Consider the following 17,266-nt stretch of genomic DNA (forward strand, 5'->3'; position numbering starts at 1 on the left):
TTATGTGTACTGCATGCATGTTGCCAATATGTATTCCAAAATTCATGTGGACATTTGCGACTGTAGTCCCACATTGTTGTAAGGTTTTTCAGATGCTAATAAACAAAATATTAATTGTAAAAAATTGTATGCAAAATCGACTTTGGAATTAAAGGTACTTCCAAAATCTTAAACTACCTTATGTCTTTACAAATAAGGCGCCCCTAAAGTCTCCCCTAGGCGCCCCAGGGGTAGTGAATGCCTTGTACCTATAAGCAGGGACATTCTAAAATATGTTTTATATGCCCTTGTGAGGGAAAAACTACCAATTTTATTTTTCCCCATTGTAGTACATTAGCTCCATAGGCTATCAAGGGAAGGCTTTATTATACTTAGGCTATCCAGTCTTAGGTTTAAACCTATAATAACTGATAAAACCCCATCGAAAGGGAAATAGCCCCCATCAGTGTAAACATATAAGTAATGAAAAAACACCAGCACAACAACAAACTGAATGCCATTCAAAGAAAGGAAAAGGAGAGTGAAAGAGTCATTTTTATTTCTTCCTGAAGGGGCCAATACAATGTAACTTTGTTATACATGGTAGCAGCAAAAAAAGACTGGGCTAACACTATTCTGCTTGAGGTTTGTTGTTTAGGGATGTCACTAAAATATAGTTTCTTCTTCCTTTTGCTTTTTTCAGTTTTGTGGTCTTTGGTCTAAAGATCAGGGGTTTAGAAGCATGTTTTATGTCATGTTTAATTAGTTTATAAACTGTAGAGAATCAGGAAATAACAAAATCATATTTGATATTTTGGCTACGTTTGATTCTTTCACTGATAGGTAAATAGGCTGGTTTCATAAGAATCTTTCCCAACATGTACCATCACATTTACCCACAGAGAATAGGTTAAATACCTTGATACATCAGCCCCCTTTTTTAGTGTTTCAGTATTGATAGTAGGTGAATTGCCAAACACCCCAGGCTTTAAACATTCAATGCAAGGTGTAGTGACAACTATATGTGAAAGGAGTGCTGTCACCAAGCATCTGGGAAAGTGGTGAAAACATGACACCAGACTTTTGGAAAACATGGAACGTAGTGTCACTTGGAATGCTCCTGCAAAAAGTTCTTACCAAGTTCAACAAAGATTGGAGTGATATTGATTGTATTTGCAGTTATTCAGCTACACATGTGAAAACGTTGTGTGATGACCTGCAAAATCGATACCTGAGCTAAAGTGCTTCCCTGTAAAAGATCCTTGCCACTTGCTAGATGGAATACTGAAAGCATCTTTACAATCTTCAGAGTTAATGAGGAATGCTACTGACTTTTCAGTCCATTCTGATGCACTGTTTTGCTATGCCCGGGAACTAAAAAACAAATATTTCTCACTTTGTGCTTTGTGTAGCCTCAATGAAGGAGTTGTCCCAACTGTGTCATTTAGCTGGTGGTTCTCAGTCCTAGAAGCCATGAATGCTACATTATCCATATGCCAACAGTTTACACAATCTTTGCTGAGTGATGATGCCAAAGGCAAAAAATGTGAGGATCTTTGGTCGCATATTGATGGTGATGTGAAAAAAGGACACTCTACTGCATTCTTAGGGAGATATTCTCAAGAGCGTGTGATAACCATCGCAAAAGTTACTTAACGCAACCCTCAACATCGCAGTCCATCACGGTATATTTACGCCGTGTCAACCACGTGTCAACATGGAGGTACAATGCGATAGTCACCAGATAACGCGGCAACTGACTGCGTTAAAATCAAAACCACGCTGCCAAAATGCGAAACACGAATGCCAAAAAAGCTGCGATGAGGCCAATCGCGATACAAAAAGCAGCGAAAACCAGCGGCAGGCCTGCAAATCCCACGCGTCTGGTGAGAAAATGCACTATAAAAGCAACAAAAACAACACACCAGAAAGAAGCCAAAGTGCGTAGCAACATGGATGCACCCTGACTGAGCGCAGAGGCCAACGTCAACCCCACAAGCCCCACAGACCACCAGCAAGGAACAACGGGGTCGGGGAAGGCCAAAGGGAAAAGGGAGAGGAAGACGGGCTGCAGTCCGCAGGAAAACAAGACCAGCGTCACGGAGGTGACAGAACACAACCAGCAACTGACCCACAATCAGACTACCTTGAATGCAGTCGGAGTGTCGAGGAGGCCAATCGAGGAGGCCAAGAGGCACTGGCAAGACGTGCCCATGGACATCCCACGCAACCCACCACCAGAACCAGGCCAGCCAAGCTACTTAGAGGAGAACCCAGCCCCTGCAACAGACCACACAGCATAAAGCACCCGCAAGTATGGCAGGCTCACAACACTTCACTTACCGCACATGGCACCCCAATGCCAGGTGTCAGAACGCCAAAAGGAGGTGGCCCAACAGGTGCGGGTGTGTTCTGAACCCATGGAAGGTGAACTAGATCACATAAGTGGGTGTCTATTACCCTCAGGGACCACCTACACCCCACAAAGGAGACCCACACTGCCATAGAGACACATGCAGACGCACATTCCCAGTACAGAACCACGCCCAGGGGCACGCAAATATCAGTCACACACCCACGTTGGCTCTCCGTACGACGGCACAGTCCACTGCCCTTACGAATTATGTGGGTGACGACAAAGCTACATTTCCAAGCTCAAACCCGCTGCCTGCGGTGACATGTTTGCATCTGCTGTACACAGCACAATGTAATGTCCTAGGGCCCAGGGCCCTCATGCATACAACAAGATGACAGGGACACACGCAGATATCATGTTGAAATGGCTAGGGGCACGTGCGCCCGGACCCTTTATTGGCAGGGCCACATGTACAGTGACGCCGGTGCTGGATGTGTGTGGGGTCAGTATAAGGCAGCCCGCACAGAGTGCGTGGTGCTGGCAACAACTTGAACAGTGCACACCAGTGCAATGGAAACAGAAAACACCTGCAGAACAGAGTCAACTGCTGAGCAACATGGGGGGAGCCGGAACAAGTACAGAGGTCAACCAACATACAAACAGAAGTGTTCGAGAGTTTCAGTGCGCTGTGGTTGGGCCCCAGAGCTGAGTGTGCTCATGTGAAGAAAATGTCTAGGATTGTGTCCCTTCTTGACATTCCAGATGCAGCTGCAGTGGGGGGGTGTCACACCTGCATCATCTTCCTCATCGCCGTCCCAGGTCTCCCACACTGCCTGAGGTGACATTGCTGCGTGAGCTCTCCACAGCACATAACCAAAACAGTAATGGACGATGATTCATGGTGCACAGAGCTAGTGGCACCTGGAGTGCTGAGCAGGGGATCAGGCAGAAGATGGCATCCACGACAGATACGGGCAACTCCATCAGTCTGCCAGTATGACCGTGTCGACACTGGCAGTTGGCGGTTGGAGTTGGCCCTGGCGGTGGTGGCGTGTTCCTCCTGCGGTGATGCGACGTCTGGCCCGGTCAGGACTCGATTTGATGGCCGGAGGCAGCAGACAGCGCAGGGTCACAGACACATGGCGTTGATGACCCCAAGGCCATCGCCTCAGAGGCCATCCAACATCTCAGAAGAAGGGGTCCCAGACCTGACCAGCACAGAGTTAGTGGCCCCGGATGCACTGCGGCTGGCACAGGCACCCCGCCACGGGACGGTGACTTGCGGTGCAGTCAGATGGGCCACGCGAGCTGAGCGGGTTCTCATCAATGTCTGAGGTGTATGTGGCAGAGGGTTGCGGGAGACAGTGGAAGGTGTCCTCCAGGGCATGATGCAGAGGGTGGAAGCTGTCTGGAAGCAGCAAATGGAGGAGTGGAATGCCACGGCATCGTTTTAGCCACAATGTCAGTTTCACTGACATGATGGTGATGACAACCTCAAGTCCATGGACTAAGTCGCCACCAAAGTTCAACCAAAAAGTGTCCATGGGTCTCGGGGAACAGACTTAGTGTCACTGGGGCTGGAAGGGTATGCAGTCTGCGTTGAGGCCTGTACAATGACATCAAGTCAGCCATAAATAAATCAAGACTGAATTTGAATAGTGTGACCCGCTCGACCGAAGTGGAGGCCTGAGGCTGCAGTCAGCGCGGGCCAGGCGCGGTTCAGCGAGCTCCTCCTGGAACTCTAACACACAATGTTGACATGATATTTGGGGGTGACTTGTGGTTGACGGAAGCAAAAGTACCAGAGTCGAGCGGGTGTTCAGTCAGCAACGATGACGTGTCCTGCCTGGTACGGACTGGATTGGATTGGCGTGAGGCCTGCTGGACCGCAGTGTAGGCCGACGGCATAGTCATCAAGGTCCCACAGACATGTGTGGTTGGGATGCCAGACACATACTTGGTGTCACAACATCGAAGGGAGTACAGTGATGTAAACTCTGCATTAATGTGCGTACTCGAAAAATGTATGATCAAGACTCAGTTCCAAATATGTGACCTACTTGCCCGCAGCGTAGGCCGGAGGCAGCGGTAAGCAAGGGCCCACAGCCACGTGTCGTTGTCTTGCGATGCACAGAGTTAGTGACACCAGGACAGTTGTCGGAAGTGTTCGATCACCTCCATAACGATGATCCTTTTAGCCTCCGGACTGAAACACGTCATCCTCTTACACCTCTCCTTGCGTGCAATGATATGTACTCTGCCATTGACAAATCCAGACTCAGTCCCACATGTGCAAACGACTCAAACGCAGCGTGGCCCGAGGGCAGTAGTCCGCGTGGGCCCACGGACACCTGTGGATGGACTGCTATGCACAGACTTGGTGGCACCACATTGATGGGAGTATAGTGAGATAAAATCTGCCATAGTTGATGTTCTCTGCCATAGTGTAATCAGGACTCAGTTCCAAATGTGTGACCTACTTTTCCGCTGTGCATGCAGGTGGAGTACCTCAACGAGAAGGGATTACAGCGGGCCGGTGTCGCAGAGGCCGTGATGGTCTGAGGAGGCTGCCAGTTTCATGGCACTCTGGCTTGGAGCTTGCACTGGCACGTGGTGGGCCCTCATCGACACACACCGGTGTCGGCAGGTGTGCGTTGAGGCCTGGGTGAGCCAGGCCTGGTAGGACTGGTACGGGGCCCTGCGGCCTGGGGTGCAGCAGGCACACAGGAATGCAGTAAACACCGCTCACGGCGTCGACCTCGTGGAGGGGTGAGAGGCGCCGCCCTGGCAGAGTTGTTGGGCATTCCGGAAGAGGACCACGCCCAGACCTACGTGCTTTTTATTCACACCCCTATGTGTGCCCGGCATACGCACTCCCACTCCGCTCACGCTTACAGGGGGGGACATAACAAGCTCGATTTCCGGGATCTTCCCCACTTGCTAGGGTGACATGGTTGCATCCACTGTCCACTGCACTCCATACACCAGTGGTGTATGTCGACATGAATATGTGTGTGGTCTGCATGCTGCAGTCTGGCCATCGCTTTGATACCACACTTGGCATTGTGTACATTGTCATTCATCGGTCAGTTCCCTCCTTCGCACATGCCTGGTCCCCACCTCTTCCCACAATCTGCTATCGTGTGGCTGAGGTGCCATGCAGTTGATGGCTTATGTGCATGGCTGGCCCAGGTTGCCAGAGTGAGTTGTGCTGTCATGTCTGGTGGGTGGGCATGTTGTATGTGAGTTTGTGACGTGTGCATTCCCAGTGTTGTGGGTTGCATGGTTGTGGAGTTGAGGTGCGTGGTGTGTTCATTTGGTACTTGCCAACGAGCAGGGCATTTACATAGGTGCCAACCAGGAGGCGCCAGGTGATGTTGGGCTGTCGGAAGATATAGGACTCCATCACTCGGAATGGGTGGTTGGCGTCGAGGTTGGTGGAGATTCCCAGGTGGTCCACTATTGCCTGCACAGTGATGGTATGCGTGTTCGTTCGGTTGCGGATATTGTGTGCAGTGTAACTAGGGGCCACAAGTAGGACATGTGTGCATTCAATTGCCCCTGACACGTGAGGGAATCCAGCTATGGCTTTGACGCCTTGCTTGGTCTACAGCTGTTCCTGCGCAGTGTGGTGGAAGGATAGGTAGTGTGGTACCAAGCTGATGATGGCATCCAAGACAGTTGGGGGAGGCTTGGATGTGGCTGGCTGTGAGACTCCTCGGACTCTGGTGGTTGTTGGTTGGCAGGTCCCAGAGGCCAGCTTTGTCTGCAGAGGGATGTTGGTTGTCCGCTGTGCACCAGGTCAGAGTAGGTGTTAATTTCCTGCTGCTAATACGCCTTATCGCATGTTTTGTGATCTTATCGCCAATGTGGCTGGTCATTGAGAATGTTGTGGAGTGGTGTTGTCACGGCTTTTTGCATGGGAACGCATACTCTGCATCTCATTAGCGATAGTTGCAGGGGTCATCCGTGGCGATGTTTTTTGAGGATGCTATCGCCGGAAAACTGGTGATATCGGCTGTTAGCACCAGCTTGTGAATGGGGCGATAACTTTATCGCGACTTTGGCTGCGATGAAGTGCCGATAACTCGGCGATAACTCCTTGAGAATATGACCCTTAGATTTTTACAGGAAAACATGACTGCTGTAGTGGACATATTAAAATAAGTAGAGTCTAAAAACACTCTTGTCTACCAAGTGTTCAGTACAATTGGTGTAGATGTGAAACATCTCCTTGAGAGTAGGCTGAGCGACACTTTTAGGGACTTTGACACTGCAACATGTTCCTTGCTTGAGTACGTGCCACTTGATAAGCAAAGAAATGTTGAGGAGCATTTCAGTACATTTTATTTTACAATGTATGAGAAATGGCTTGCAAAGATGCATAGAAATGTCCCTTCATCAGCCATGGCATTTGAAGTCATTGAAGCCTCACTGTGATACTCTGCACAAGTTCTAGATCTCTTCCGTAAAGGGGATTTTTATCCGGACTTTCAAAAGTACTGCTTCATTTTTGCTTCAATAACTCCTAGGGCATATGCACCCAGTTCTAAGCATTTGTTGCAGAACCTGTCCCAGAGAATCGCAATCCTCAGGTACATCAGCATTGGCATGGAAAGCTATGTCAGTGGCCAGAGTTAGCAAATTGTCTACTGGCTGTTTTGGGGTTGCCTGACTCAAGTGCCAATGTTGAGAGGGCCTTTTCACAAATAAAAGTTTACATGGGAAGGAAAGAGCGAGTGTGCATGACCAAAGACTCACTAAAGAAGTATTTATGGTGTACTACAATAAGTTTGATTTGTAAAAATTTATTTGGACCTCAAATATACTGTATGTACACTGTCTATATACCATGCACTTTCAGTGCAGAAAGCAAGCAATAATAAAAGCAAACCGTACCAAAATTCGGGAAAAACACTGTTTCTATTGTTTTTAATGGCGCAAAAATGGGTAACCACTGATAACCACAGTTTTTTTAAGGTATTAAAATCACTTGAAAACATTGAAAAAAACACCAAAATTTACAAAAAATAGAAACTGAAAACAGGAGAGCCTAATTATACTTTAATAAAGTCAAACTATTGACAGGAGTGAGATAAAATGATACTTAAACGTTTTTCAATAATAGTTAGAATAAATCCAACAATTTGCCAGGGTTAGAATTATTATAAGTATGTCAGAAAATAGGTTTTTGAACTTGCATTTCTGTTGTGCCTAAATCCAGCTCTAGAGAAGCCTCTCCTGATTGGCCAGCATGTGACAGGCTGAGTCAAGCAGCTTTGATGAGGTCTGAAGTGTCCCAAAAGGAAATATAGAGACATCTGGTGGGAGGAGATCTGCAAGCTGCAGGATAAAATGCAGGAAGGGTAGCCAAAATAGTCTTCAAAGAGGGAATAGCACTCAGGACAGGATCCAGACCCACTCCCACTTCCTGCACCTCTAGCCAGATAGGAGCCCCTGTAATTGAATTAGCAGAGGGGCTGTAAGGGGAGTGTTAGGGAAAGTTAGCCACACCCCTGTAGGTTGGGTTAGCCAGGCCTTAATCTCCAGGAGAGATTTTCTCCATTTTGGTTTTTAAAGAGCAGTGCTTTCTGGGACAAGAATGTGCCATACTTTAGTGGAAGTGGTCAGCATTGAGGGTGGCACCCTGAACCTCATTTGTCAGGGGTGCCACCCTGGTTGCCACCCCCAACGCCTAGATAAATATGGGAGAGCTGCCCGGCGGATCAGATCCCTGCGTGAAGAAACAAAAAGAAGAGGGACTATCCTGCTGAAACGCCTGGCCTGCACCAAGAGGATTACACTCTGAATGACTACAACTGCTGCACACTTTAGAACTACAGCAAAAAAAGAACGTTGCCTTCCCGCTAAACGTTTAAGGAGTGGACTCCCTGAAAGCAACAGGTTAAAAGAGCTCCACCTGCATCATCTCCACCAAGAAGAAACCAGCTGACCACCTTCAGCTGGACTTTAAAGGATTTAGCCAGGTGTATTGTGGGAACTGTAGTCCCAACTCTCCAAGGAGCAGCTCATAGCTTCTGGAACCAAGGCTGATGTTGTGGACCCATTTAGAACCCAAAAGGACCATCTGGAGGCATCTCCAGAAGTTTGAGATCATTTGGAACATTTTGATCAAAAAGCTCAATAAGTGGACTGACCCATCATCAAGAGTCAAGCCGGCGATGTCGAACCGTGACCCGGTTTGCCCCCCTAAAGCTCCGGAGCTGTTCGTCGTTGACGAGACTTCCAGGAATCGACTGAGACATCCTGCTGAAGCAAGCCGCTGTCATTGAACCCAATCCTGGCCTGCCCAGAAGACCCACACAACGTCCAGAGAAAAAGCTCCATAAAAGTGATCACGTCAGAAAATAAATCTTGACTGGGCCCTACTGCTCATTGTATCTGACCCGCACTCCATTACAGTCGGCCTGAAACTTTAACTTTGTCCTGGTCTAGCGCGAACAGATGTCCCAAGTTGGCGCCTTTGAATTAAGCACTAGAAAGTGTTTATTCTTTAAAAATTCACATCTTCTATTCCCTACATTGGATTTTGGTCATTTTGGTGTCATTTCAATTATTGAAATATTTCATATTTGTATAAATTGTTGTTGGACTTTTATTGTGATTGGTGTCTTACTTATTTGATGTTTTGGTGTTTTTAAATGCTTTAAACACCTGTCTTCTAAGTTAAACTGCCTGCTCGCAGCCAGCAAACATGGGTTGAGCAAGGGAATAATTTATAGAGACTTTGACTGAACATTATATTGTGATGGTGGCCTTAATACTAGTGGTAGGTACCTACCTACACCTACTAATAAACCACCTTCCACCACTTCTTCTTTATGTACTTTTAGAAAGTTGTCACTTTCTTGCCTTTGACATTTGGTGACCTCAGCCTGTCTCTGGATCACATGACTGGGTGTAGTTGGCCTTATGGCTTTGTGTATTCCTCCGAGACAGCCACACACAGTGGTGAGCTTAGGTGTGACTAGATGGGCCATCACTGGCAGAATGGAAGGGAGGACCTGTGCCCAACCCATTTACACTTGATTGGGCTTTGTCTTGTCTCCACACAAAGGGTTGCAAACCCTCTGTAGTTAGCCTGGAGCCAGGGTCAGGAACGCAGGGCACCTGTGCACTTCAAAGACATGCCTCTAGAATATTCTCCCCACTTCAAAGGCACAACTGGGAATAGATACTGGACCTCAGACCCTAACACTGCAGTACACTTCTGGACCTGTGGCTACTCTTCCAGGAAGAAGGACTGCTGTGCTGCTGGAAGGACTGTCACTCTGTTGGACTGCTAATCTGAAGGAAAGTGTATCTGCTGCCTACTGCCCTCTTGCCTGGGTGAGAACAGAACTGGACCTGCAGCTTCACTCTTGAATCCAGGACACCAGAGTGACTCCATGGGCTAGCCTGCTGGCCTCCTTATCTGACCCTCAGGGACACAAAAGGCTCCCCAACATCCTGCACCAGCCCTGGACCCAGCTGCAGTGAGTCTGTAACATCCAAGTGGTGCCCCACAAGTTCTGGACAGTTGGTGTTGCTCATGGAGCTGTCTTCAAGCTTTTGGGCTCTTCCCAACACTGATGGGGCCCGTTTACACAGAGACCGCGTCACTTGCACAATCATTCAAAGCAAAGCTCCAGGAGCCGCATCTTCGTGGTACAGCATCAACCGCTAGAGGGGAACACCAACGCAAAGCTCCAGAATGCCTGTCCACGATGCCTGGCCTGCTCTTCTTGCAACACAGACAGCCTCCCGCAACCAGTTTGTATTTGTGATGTTTTCCACATGACACCACTATCCCTGATTCTGTAAGTAACACAACTGGATGGTTTCAAATTGTTGGTGGATCTCCAAGAAATGTAGTAATACAGCCCAACAAGAAAGTTCATCAAAATTTTGAATTCTTCATTTTCATTAGCATTATAAGTACTGATGCCTTCCTTTCGCCCTCAAGTTGACCAGATAGTTTTTTTCTACTGGAAGTACATTATTAGGCATATTTACTGATATCCGTATGACTGCTTCGATAAAGCAAGGTTTGAATAAAGTGCCTACCAAAAGGCTCCTTCTGATTTGCAACACATCAATTTCTCCCTCAACCAGAGATAGCAACAGAAATAGCAATTTATTGGTGACGTGTTAGATAGGTTGGTCAGCATAACATTCCATCTGCAGCGTCAGTGATAACCTTAATTCATACAATCCATCATTTCAACAAACAGTCATTTACTGGTGCTTCCAAAATTGTCTAATACTCATAGCATCATGCATTCACGTGGGCCATTTTGCCCTTCTTAAAATAAAAATTATTTCCGCCATCTGGCTCTGCACTGGTATGGAAGTAAAAACCTAATTTGAAGACATTTGTTATATCCATCCCATAGTTACTTCTTTGTTGGACTCAGGAGGCCATTTTACTAAAGGTATCACCCTTTCAGACACATATTCATTAGATTATTAGGACAGCAGACTTGTCAAACCTGACAAAAATTAAATTGAGGAAAAAGGTGTGTGAATACTGGGACATTCAGATTTTAGTACATGCTTGATGGTATTTCTCACACCTGGTGAATTCTGAAACACAGGAAATCGTACTTCAACACAGCTCCTAATCCCCTGGTGTAATTTTAATTGAGGCCTCATTTAGCTTCCTTGAACAGCATTCTCTGCTTACACAGTGGGGCATTATGCCTATTTATGTACTCTGTAGAATCCGTTTCTTTTCCTGGCCTGTAGTACATCTAATGACTCACGAAAAGAACTGCCAATTTAACAGCCTTCCTACGAAATAGCAGATCTTTAGTTCCTGCACGTGTTTTGCAGAGGGTTGGTGCATGTGCTCCTGTAGCTATTTTTATTCCCGTCCTCCTTCGCCCGATGAATATTTATTTATTCCTTTAACCAAGTGGATATGCGTTTTTTTTCCAAAACAATGTATGCATCTTGGTCGAATGCTCTGAAGAGAATCAAGGCCTCTAGGCAGCCATCTTCCTCAAAAGCATTCTAAGTCTAAGGTACTTAATGACCTCCCAAAGGCGTGCAACATTCAGCTCGGGGAAAACACAGCAGTTGATCATTTCAAAGAATGATAAAATGGCGTGAAGATTGGAATACATAAACTGCTCGAGTGGTGCTAATAGGCATCAAGGTGCTATTCTACACCATTACATGTGGTAAGAGAGAGTTGCTTTACTCTATTTCTTTTTTCAGCAGTGCCAGTGAGAATCAACATTTATAATTTCCAACTTAGGCAAAGGTGGGAAAGCCCACTAATTCATGCAGCCAGCCGAGTCATCAAAAGATTCATGACGTCCGCCAAAAAACATATTTTCATTTTCTTGTTCTGCTTTAGTTACAATCTGTCCTGCCTACGACAAAAAAATAGAAATGTCCTATTTTATTCATAGACATGCTATTTTTGGGCTCAATGACAGGTAATTTTGGTCATAAGTAAGTTTACAGCGAAAAATACTCTTTTTACAACTGCTAGGAAGTCACAAAGGGATTCCTGACTGGAAAAAATGCTTTTAATAGTTTATTTTTCTCCAAAAGTGTAGACAAATCCATATTAGTAAATCTTACTCAAAAGGTGGAAAGTTGACAATCTAAGGCGTGATTTGCCTTGTACATTTGGGAATGTGCACAAACATGTAACTCTTCTACAAAGTTGGGAAGGGGAATATATCACCCAAGATTTGCTGGAGGAGTAGTGAAAAGCTTTCTCAATGGGGAAAAAAAATTCCCCATAGCGAAAAAAATGGCTTTTGCGCAGAAAGCTCAATTCGCCCGTGTGGAGTTCTGTTCTATGTAAAACTCGGCACACAGTAGTATGACTAGAAACCTACTCCTAGCACAGGGTTCCTGGCCTGATATACTAGCCATGTTTGTGGCTAAAACTAAAACCTAAAAGTAAACTCAGGCAGCTATGTGAATCTCTGCTTATACTATTATGTTTTTCTTCCTGAATGCCCCCCCCCCCACGTCTTTTGCTGTAGATGAACACCACTAAATACTGCAAAAACAAATAGAATCAAATTTACCACACTTGCATATATGGTACTTGGTGGAAATTTGTACCTTCCTACAAATATTCAACACCCAGGTACTTTATGTGATCTAGCCACAAGAAGACAAACGCTTGTCAAGAATATAAGTGATCCACTAAAAACAGCTGATGGGCCAGTATGTAGGTGCATTAGATGTATGGAATGGGGCGGTACAACTTTGCTACAATGGAAACAAACTGAGGAGTGCTTAGAGAGGCTTGAACAGTGTAACAGCTGTTGTAGGGCATGCCTATCATCTTTTAGGAGTAATACACCACACCAGAGAGTCTGTGCCGTCGCAAACATGACAAAAGTGATTTCTCCTTTCAATCATTTTCTTCAGTGTCTAAATGTACATACGTCACCTAGATAAGGAATCCTGTTTTTAGTTATTCCTTAACCATCAGACAATAAAACCAAGCAACCTTTCTTTTAGTCACTGTTTGCAAAATACTGTTTTTATGTAGTCTGCACAAAGGTGAACACTTCTAAAAGAATATAGTTGATTAAAACTAGATCACGTCTGCATTTGTATATCTCATAGCAATGCACGTCAGTTAGCTGAGCTCTACTGATTTGAAGCTCCTCCTGACATTGGTTTTCTGTAATCTATGACGACAGTCTATCTATCATCATGGCAAACTGTTTCAGTGTAAGCAGCAAACTTCAGCATGGCTGGCATGCAGAAACAAATCTTAGAGGTGTCTTATTTGCAAACCTCAAAGGCTGTGCTGTTCTCCTAAATATCCGTAGCCAGCTTTTGACCACGGGATATCAGGTACAGTGGAGTCATCCTGTGTGAATGAAACTTTCCGCACCCGGCCCCATGTGACTACTGGCAAAATGCTGATCTCAGGTGAAGATGATGGTCTGCTTCACCATGTTGGGCTGCTAAGTCTAACACAAAAAGAGTCCAGGGGTCCAGAGTAGAAGGCTGAAGTGCAAGTGGATTACATCAACATGTGCTTGAGGGGGATCCCTTTTAAGGACGGTTCCCCTCACACACCAGAGGTGTCATGCTTCATCATAGGGGTGCCTCCTCGCGTAAATAACCTGGTCTCCACATGGGCTACAACCCCCTCACTGTGAGGGAGGAGCACAGGGATGTTTTATGGTGGGAGGGAGGGTTAGTCTAAAACCCTATGTGAGCGTGGTGTGCTCAGTGTGAAGTGCAATGCTAAGGTGAAAGTTATTAAAACTGGCTTCTAGGTTAGCTATGTGGCAAACTTCAATCAGCTACCTTGTGACAGGATTAAAAACAAATAGCTCAAAATACAGCTGCCGTCATTAGAGACATCTGTATTAGTGTATGATCAACATGTTTCGACCTTAGGGCCTGTTATAGTATCGTGGCCTTCATCTAGATCGACATACAGCTACTGCAACAGGTGAATCGCATGCACAAAAAAGGGTGCAAAGTAACAACGGTGTAATGTTCTGAACCAGTGGTCCTGTAGTTCAGTAGGTTTACCGTTGAAACCTGTGATAAGACAAAAAAACAACATTGTGCACTATTTACAAAGAACAAGAATTGTTTGATGTAACATGTTTGAACCACAACACCGCAGGTAATCACTATAGTCAAGACACTGGACGTAGTGAAACTACTAGATCCACATGAAATGTGACTAAGGGATGCGTGACTCATCCACAGAGGTTAAAGAATTTGTCGCATCTGTCCTGGCCTATTAGCCAAAAGGTACATATGCTGATCCAACCTAACAGAAAAGGTGGTGGCGTTAAAGTTAAGAAAAGAGAATGGTTGAAGAAGAAATTAGTGTGCCTGCAAGACCAAGAGCACTCAGAAGGGCCTCAGTTTGTAGGGCAGTTTGTTTATAAAACTGGTTTATTAGAAAGAGTATGTGAAAGAGAACCAATTCACCCTGGAGGGTCAGTTCACATGGATGGTGAAGTCCTGGGTTATCAGTTCTCATGGGGTGAACCCAGAAAAGAAGGTTCATGTGAGTGGGCAGATATAGTCTAAGGACACTAGCAAATGGATTGTTGAAGCCTCCAATGAATGACCCCATGTCGGCGACCATGGTGGTTGCGGTGAGCCGTGGCACAGTGGCCGCCTGAAGTATCAAGTGCGCTCTAAGGGGAGAGAGACAAGTGGCCATCATATGTGACAGTGCCCAACTTCTCCAGCGGGGATATGTGTTGGCAATAAAGGGTGCAGGGTAAAAAGGGAGGTACGGGGTACAAAGGGCCTGTTTCTTGGTGGGGGATCAGACCTAGTGTAGCAGGGCCGGCAGAAACTCAGTTGGCTCCCTCGTAGAGCATTACTGCACAGCGCCCACAGGATTCATAGGGATCAGGGGTAGATGGAGCACCCAGTCGTTGGACCATGTGACTAAGGAGGACAACGGCAGAAGGAAGCATAGGCAATAGACTGCGCCGGTGCTCAAGCAATTAATCAGTGCTCAGGCGCAATGCCACGCTTCATGGTGCTCAGGGCGGTGCAGCGTATAATCTGTAGGAAAACTCGCTACACCATGCGGTTTAGGGGGGACACGGGCAGAGGGAAGAGTAGGCGATAGCAGCGCTGGTGCTGAAGCAATTAATGGGTGCGCCAGAGCATCGCCTCGATGCATGGTGCTCAGGAGGTGCCGCGTACAGTCTATAAGGGGGGGGGGTATGCAGCACCTGCCAGGTACAAGACAGCTGGACAAAAGGACAGGAGGAAAGAACTATGTGGAGGACTTACCGCTCAATGTAGTGTGGAGTCCGTGTTCATATGTCCTCATGACAGGAACGAAGCTGGTATGCAACAGTGCGTTAAATAGTACCGGAATCACTTCTAACTGGAGGACACAAGGAGGGTATTGGGAAGTATAATACACTTCCTGGTGGGCGCGCTGGGACCGAAAATGCGTGTTACTAATTCCTGTCTTAGCGCACCGTAAAGATGGGGTTTGTAGTCAGGGTACCAATAGGCAGCGTCTGACACATGGGGTTGGAATGGGGTTAGAACTGCTGGTGGTCTGATAACCGTACTATGCCCTCTTCGAGTAAAGAGAAAAGGATCTGCCCGTTGTAACAAGAAAGAGTTGCCAGCAGCCATTAGAGTGCTCTCTTGGATAAGAAGAGCTGGCAGCAGTCATACTGCTGTCAAAAGATGGGTTGACACAATAGAGCACTGAAATGACAGAAGTGAGCACGTGAGGTGTGTCACTAAGCTTAAAAAAGGTAAATGTCTGAATGAGCTGGCTGCTAAAAGAAGGGAGTGACTGGGAGGAGCCGTGTCACTCTGATGACTCAGCTGTGTCGGGGGTGACAACATACCCAGAGAGGGTGGATGTGTCAAAAACTCACTAAGACGGGAGTGGGTGTGGTCAAAGTGCTGCACTGCTCAGGTGAGTGCCAACCATGGAATGTCGTCATTAAGTCCCCCACTGGAGGTGCCCAATCTGAAAACCCATCGCTGCTCGAGCCTCAGAAGTTTGGTAGTGAGACCAGGTGTCATCGCACTAAGGTTTGGTTTGTCAAGAACTGTCCAGGTTAGTGTGTCTGCCTGGTGACGCATTTCTAGGAAATGCCTTGTAAACTTTGTCATTTGTTTGGCACAACTTACCATACTCTTATGTTCAAGTATGCGTGTGCTAATTTTCCTAGTGGTCATCCCCACATATCTAAGACAGCATGGGCAGGTAATCAGGTAGATGACTCGCTCGCTGTTGCAGTTTGTGTGGCGTTTAAGCTCCCACGGTCTAGTGGTACTAATATTGATAGTTGTTGTAACCTTGGTCTGAGGACAGGCCGAGCAAGACCCACAAGGAAAATGACCTTGAACGCCTGGAAGGTGCCAGAGGGTGCTAGGTCTGTGTGTAACTGTGGGAGGAGATCTGGTGTGAACCAAACTGTCTCTGAGGTTGCGGCCCCGTTTAAAGGTGAACAAGGGTTTGTCTAGGGATAGTTGTCACTTGTTCAGAATATTCCAATTACGCAAAATGGCTTTCTTCACTGTATTGGAAAGGGAGCTGAAAGTGTTGATGCACACCAGTCTCATCTGTGGTTGTTTCATGGACGGATGGTCCAGCAAAGCATCTTGGTTATTATGGAGTGCACGTTTGGCTGATTTCTTGACTAAGGTGGTCAGATAGTGTCTATCCAGTAAGTTGTTCATCAGTGTTGATGCGTGTTCCTTGTACTTATCGATGCAGGAACACTTACGCGTCAGCCTCAGGAACTGGCCAAAGGGCAAGTTCTCACGCAGGGATTTGGAATGATGGCTCTCATATTGGAGCAGGGTGTTCCTGGCCATAGGTTTCTGATAGAGTTCGGTTTCTAGGAAGCCCCCCAATGGAAAAATGGAGAGGTCCAGGAAAGCTATTGTCACCTTGCTGTAGTCGCATGAAAACCGAAGGTGGTCATTGCGGATATTGAGCCATTTGTGGAAGGTGTTGATTGTAGTATCATCTCCTCTCCATACCACGAGGATATTGTTGATATACCTCTTCCAGAGTAATATGTGGGTGCGGTATGGATTGTTGTTTGAAAGGACGACATCCTCCTCGAAGTCTGCCAGAATAACAACGTCATCCGTCCATTTGGACGAGAAAGAGCTTACTCGGCTGTCAGGCACATCTGCCCCAGAATCTTTACCTTGAAAGTAGCCCTATTCACACGTTCACAATTGCTGGGAATTTCCTTTGAAGGAACCCAGGTCCATCAGAGGATTTCGCTTTGCTGGTGAGAAGCATGAAGTCACACAGGTAGCACCTTCACAGGGCTCCTGGCTATCTTCTCCACTGTATGAAAACACAGGCTCCCAAGAAAGCTGAACAAAAAGACAGATGGCACAGGTGCTCATGGAATGAAGACACTTTAGCCCCTTTTTGAAACAATAAGTGACAACGCCAAAATAATTTCT

This window comes from Triturus cristatus, chromosome 1_2 (assembly GCF_964204655.1).
Source record: "Triturus cristatus chromosome 1_2, aTriCri1.1, whole genome shotgun sequence".
NCBI lineage: Eukaryota > Metazoa > Chordata > Amphibia > Caudata > Salamandridae > Triturus > Triturus cristatus.